The sequence below is a fragment of the Orycteropus afer genome, unplaced genomic scaffold (assembly GCF_000298275.1).
Source record: "Orycteropus afer afer isolate SDZICR_OR568_19922 unplaced genomic scaffold, OryAfe1.0 scaffold00032, whole genome shotgun sequence".
In the NCBI taxonomy this organism is placed as follows: domain Eukaryota; kingdom Metazoa; phylum Chordata; class Mammalia; order Tubulidentata; family Orycteropodidae; genus Orycteropus; species Orycteropus afer.
The window spans coordinates 15,741,614-15,748,119 of NW_006921619.1; positions in this window are offsets into that span (position 1 = coordinate 15,741,614).

Consider the following 6,506-nt stretch of genomic DNA (forward strand, 5'->3'; position numbering starts at 1 on the left):
CACAAAAGGACAAATATTGTATTAGTCCGTTATTGTAAAAGTTAAGGAAAGGTTTATATATTGGAGGACATTTTCTTTGTTGTTTCCCAGGAGTGGGAAGGGAGGGGAGGGAACACTGTTAGATAGATAGAGATAAGTATTGGTTTGAGTGAAGAGAAGGGCAATGTACTAAATGTGAGTGATCATATAGTGGCATTGAGGAAGAGAAAGACAGAGAGAGGTACGTGGGAGGTACAGACAAAAAGATGAACCCTTTTGCACATATAGTACAGCATTTTCAGTGAACACAAACATGGGTATATGGGTGGATAGATGGGTGGACAGGCTGAACTATTAGGTTTGTCTATGAAGTGGGGAGTATACCCAAGAGCATGTATAGGGTTGGCAGACAATGGTCCTATAACTTTATGTGTATGATCTGAATTCCCAGGTATATAGTATAGCTGACAAGGGGCAAGGTTATAGTCACTGCTTACTGCTTGGTCAAAGCCAGCTACCCAGAGGGACTGAGTAGTTGAACCTGTGGGCTTGTTACCATAGTCACAGGGGACATCAACCTGAATTGGCATAACATACTACACAAAACATTGTTCCACCTCCTACTTTGGCGAGTAGGGACTGGGATCTTAGAAACTAGCAAACTGCCATTTAGATGCAACAATGGGTCTCACCTCTTCCAGAGCAAAGAAGAATGAAGAAAACCAAAAATTCATGGAAACAATTAGTCCTAGCAACTGGTATACCATCCGATCTGCAGCCTATACAACTATGAGACCAGAAGAACTAGATGGTGCCCGGCTACTACTGTCAACCACTTGGAAGGGGATTTATGTAGGAGATCCTGGATAGAGAGGGATAACAATGTGGAACAAAACTCAAAATCATTTGGGGAAAAAAAAAATGGGGGACCATGTTTGCTGGTCCAATAGAGCCTGGTGGAACCACTGAGACTATGGTCTCTAGCTGCCCTTCAGGTCTGGAATTGAACCTATGCCTGTGGCTTCCAGCCAAACAATAGACAGGCATTGTTTGAGTTGAACATTACCTGAGGTAGTACACTCCTTGGAGAGAACAGTCATGGGAGAAAGAAGGGCTGCTTATGCTCAGGAAGACAGCTCAGGTAGCAGGAGTATGTGGAGGGATGGACACAGGGAAGAGGTAACTATTGGGAGGAAGTGGGAGGGGAGCTGTTGTGTTGTGGTAAATTGTGGTCAATGTCATGAGACAAAGTGTATGTGAACTGCTGTATGGAAAGTGAATTTGCTCTGTAAATTTTCACCCAAATCACAATTAAAAAGAAAAAAGAAAACCAAGGAGGCTGTGGCCCCATGTTTTGAGATCCAGGAGACCTTGCCCCACCTTTTGAAACTGAGAAGGTACTACTTCCTGTGATTCTTCCAATAGTTCTGCTGATCTTTGAGCTGCTCCAGTGATTGTCCTTTTCTTTTCTTGGAAGACAACTGATGTAGCCCCTTTTGCCTGTTTACTGCCTGCAGAATTCCGAGAGGCAGACAACATTCTTTCCTTTCATTCTTTCTCTGTCTCTTCAGTCTAAGCTGATGAGTTTTCTGCTGTGCTAGTTGTTTAGATCCATCAGTCACAGATGTAATCTCTTTAACAGAAGACTGTATAGTCTTGTCCTTGGTGAGCATTCTAGGTCATGTGTCCTTAGTTAGTATAACAGAATTTTCCAAATCTTTAAGTTCTGTTTTCATTTTGTTCAGTTCATTTTTAAGTTTATTTCTTTCCTCCTGCATTTTACTGTAAGTGGAAAGGAGAAACCACATGGCCCCTCAGAGATCTTACTTAGAATTCTCCTCAGCCAGATGTTGAATTTCATCACTTACAAGTTCTACCTTCCCCCAACTATTTGAACATAATTCAGATGAGTTCTTTGTCACTGCAAAAAAATCACTGCCCTACCTCCATTGTCCAATCACATGTTCATCATCTTCTTTTAAAGCCTCGCCAGAAAAACATTTAACATCCACATTTCCATACACCATATGTATTCTCTAAGACAACAGATACTTTCTCTATAGCTGTCCTGACTTCTGAGCCTTCACCAGAATTGCCTTTGATTTCCATAATTCTACCAACAGTCTCTTCAAGGCAATCTAGGCTTTTACTATTAGGCAATAGGAAAGTGGGAGGGAGCCTCTACCCATTACCCAATTCCAAAACTGCTTCCACATTTAGGTACCTGTTAGAGCAGCACATCACTCTTCCAGTACCAAATTTTGTCTTAGTTCTTTAGTGCTGCTATAACAGGTAAAAAGAGAAAAAAAAAATGCTACCTCTTGAAATGCTTGACCATTGACCAATTCTTTTTGGTACAGTGACTCTGCATTGTTCAGTATTTTGCCCATAGAATCCTTCAATATTACAGCTTGAGGCTGGAATTTTTCTTTAGTTCTTTAAGCTTGAGAAATGCCAAGGTGGTTCTTCTCTTTTGGTTTTCTAACTCCAGTCTTTTCACATTTCATTATAATACTTTATCTTCTTGAGCCACCCTTTGAAATCTTCTGTTCAGCTCTTTTGTTTCATCATTTCTTCCATTCACTTTAGCTACTCACTGTTCAAGAACAAGTTTAAGAGTGTCTTCTGACATTGTTTTGGGCTTTTCTTCCTTTCCTGCCTTTTCAATGACCTTTGTGTGTGTGTGTGTGTGTGTGTGTGTGTGTATGATGTTGTTGATGTCATCCCACAACGTGTGTGGTCTTTGGTCATTGATGTGCATCACATCAAATGTGTTCTTCAATGGTGTTTAAATTCAGGTGGGATATAATTCAAGTCATATTTTGGTTCTGGTGGGTTTGTTTTAATTTTCTTCAGCTTTAACCTGAAATTGCATAGGAGCAATTGGTCTGTTCCACTGTAAGCTCCTGGCCTTGATATCCTGATGATATTCTGATGATATTGAGTTTCTCCATCACCTCTTTCCATAGATAGAGTCACTTTGATTTCTGTGTATTCTATTTGGCAGGGCTCATGTATATAGTTGTATGTCATTGAAAAAAGGTATTCACAAGGAATAAGTCCTTGGTCTTACAGAATTCTATCATGCAGTCTCCAGCACCATTTTTTTTTTTTTTTTTTTTTTTTACCAAGGGTATATCTTCCAACTACAATGTTTTTTTTATTTCCAACTTATTCATCCCAATCACCAGAAAATATCAATACATCTTGACTGCATGCTTGGTCAATTTTAGACTGCGGAAGTTGGTAAAAGTCTTCAATTTCTTCCTCTTTGGCTGTAGAGGCTGGGGCATAAATTTGAACAATAGTTTTTTTTTTTTTTTTTTTAATATGGGTTTTAAAAAAATGTTATAGTATATGGCAAAGGGTACTTTGAAGGTATAATTAAGTTTACTAATCACTTGACTTTATGTTATTTATTTATATTGTGCTTTAGCTGCAAATTTGCAGAGCATAATTTGTTTTACATTCAACAGTTAGTGTACATTTGGTTTCACTCCCCATTTATCATCCCCAACCCTAACTCACTCTCCTCCTCTCCCTTCCCAGTAATGTCCCCAACCCTGTGCCCTTCTTAATTATGCACTCCTATCTATTCAACTTTTCCTCCATGTGAATGTTGCCCCTCTGGTGCCCCATGGCCGTTTGTTCCAAGGGATGTATCTCTGTAGAGTAGATGGGTTCATCACCCTGGGTTGAGTGTTCTGCATGTAAATCTTATTACTGTTGGGCTGATAACTAGCCCTTGGGAGTAAGTTTTATCCCAGGACCAAAGTGTATCCTAGGGCTTCTTTGGTTTTAGAGGCTGGTGTGCAAATTTGAATAATAGTTTTATTAACTGGTCTTCCTTATATGTGTATTGATACTATCCTATCATTGACAGTGTTGTACTTCAGAATAGATCTTGAGATGTTCTTTTTGACAATGAATGTAACACCATTCCTCTTCAATTTGTCATTCTTGTTATAGTAGAATATATGATTGTCTGATCCAAAACAGCCAGTACCAGTCCATTTCAACTTATTAATGCCTAGGATATTGATCTTTATTCATTCCATTTCATTTTCTATAACCTCCTTTTTTCCCCTATTTATACCTCATACATTCCCTGTTCTGACTATTAAAGGATGCTCACAGCTGTTTCTTCTCATTTTGAGTCATGCCACATCAACAAATGAAGATCCCAGAAGCTTTACTCCATCCATGTCATTATGATCGACTCTACTTTGTGGAGGCAGCTCTTCTCCAGTCATATTTTGAGTGTCTTCTCAAAGGAGCTCATTTTCTGGCACTTTATCAGCTGTATGTAGACAGATAAAATTTTAAGTAAAAAGTGACTAGTGCTATAGAAAATGTCAAAAGAATGTATTATTTCTGGCTTGGTAGTGGCCAGATAACTTAATGGAAAGGTAGTATTTTAGCTAAACTTTGGAAGACAGTAAGACTGCAATAAGATGATATGGGAGAAAGAGGATGGCATTCCAAAGAGAGAAAAGAGTATGACAAGATGCATTAAGTTTTGAAGCATAGGACACATTTAGAAAACAAAAAGGAGTCCAGTTTTCCTAAAACATATGTCATGGGAAACAGTCAGATACATCTGGAAAGGAGGGATGAGAACATATTTTTATAAGCCATTGACTTCCAGGCTAAGAAGTTTAAAATCTATAAAGAATGGCGATTTATTGAAGTTCTTTTACACTTGAAAACTGTATATTTAAAAGATTGAAGTTGGGCATGCAAAATAATTTTAGTAAGTAGGTAGATCCTGGATGAGGGAAAATCAATGGGATGGTTACTGCCATTATCTGAGAAAAAGGCCTTACTCACCAGAACTAGGATGGGATGGAGAGGAGTGTGCCATGGAAGAGGCAGTCTAGGTCCTGCGTAGGAAGCTGGAATGAGTTCCATGGAATACCATGGAAGTAGAAGAGGCTGCAAGCTATTTGAAATGAAAAAGAAATGGAATTATCAAAAGTGTCAGAATCAATTTAGGAAGGAGGATAAATAGAATCTTTGATTTTTTTACTTTTGTTCAAGAATAAGGACTATTAATTTTATAAAAATGATAAATATTCATAGTCAACTCAAGAAATATAGTAATCTTACAACTATTGTGGAAAATAGTATGGCATTTTGTTAAGAAACTGAAAGTAGACATACCATTTGATCTAGTAATTCCATTACTAGGAATATATCCTAAATAGGTGAGAGACAGGACACAAACAGACATATGCACACCCATGTTCATTGCAGCACAATTCATAATAGCAAAGAGATGAAAACAACCTAAATGCCCATCAACAGATGAGTGGATAACCAACCTATGGTGCATTCACACAATGGAATACTATGCTACATTAAAGAATAATGAAGAATACACAAATCATCTCACAACATGTATCAATTTGGAGGACATTATTCCGAGTAAGTCAATCACAGAAGGACAAATATTGTTTGAGCTCACTATTGTAAAAGGTCAAGGAAAGGTTTACTTAAGGAAGGAAACTCACTTTGTAGGTTACTGGGGAAGGGAGGGAAAGAGAGGGAGAATTTCATAGTTGCAGGTCACATGTTGATTTAGGTAAGGGGCGGGACAGTATGGAAACAGTCTGTGACCAGCATGATGACATTGGGGAAAGGAAGGACACTGAAATATGCACATAAAATATAGACAACAGAGGCAAATAATAGTATATGCACAATATTGTATTACCACTAACACCAGACACCAGGCTACAGATAAATGCAGAGACAGGTAAGAAGATCAGGTGGGGGTCAGGGAACAGGAATATATCCTAGATCAAGGATAGATTTAGCTGAAGATTATCTTACATATGCACTTTTGCTACTAAACTAGCTACACACATTACAGAAGCAACAGAAGACAGAGTTGGAGTAACCCCTCAGAGACAACTATACACTTTGAGAGAAAGAATCACCAGGTAAGCTGATTCAGGACCATAGTCTCGCAGGACACCAAGCTCAATTGGCACAATATAGTACATAAAAATCTTGTTCCACAACGTGCTTTGATGAATAGTGACTGGGGTCTTAAAAGCTTTTGAGCAGCCATCTAAGTTGCAGCTATTGGTCTCCTCTCATCAGAACCAAAGAAGAGTGAAGAAAATCAAAGGTACCTGGAAACAATTAGTCCAAGGATGTGATGGACTCCGAGACCAGAAAAACTGGATGGTGCCCAGCTACCAATGCCAGTTCTTCAGAAAGGGATGAAACCTGGAAGTCCTGAATAGAGTGGGAGAAAAAATGTGGAACAAAATCCAAACACACAAAAATGACCAGAATTACTAGTTGGATAGAGGCTGGTGAAACCCCCAAGACTATGGCCCAGGGTTACCCTTCAGGCCTGGAATTGGACTCATTCCCATGGATTGGCTCTCAGCCCAACAGTAGAAAGAGCAACATGCAGAAAACCTATCCCAAGGTGATACACTCACCTACTCTAGGGACATACACCCCTTAGAGCAATTGGCCATGGGGTACAAGAGGGACAGCATTCACCTACA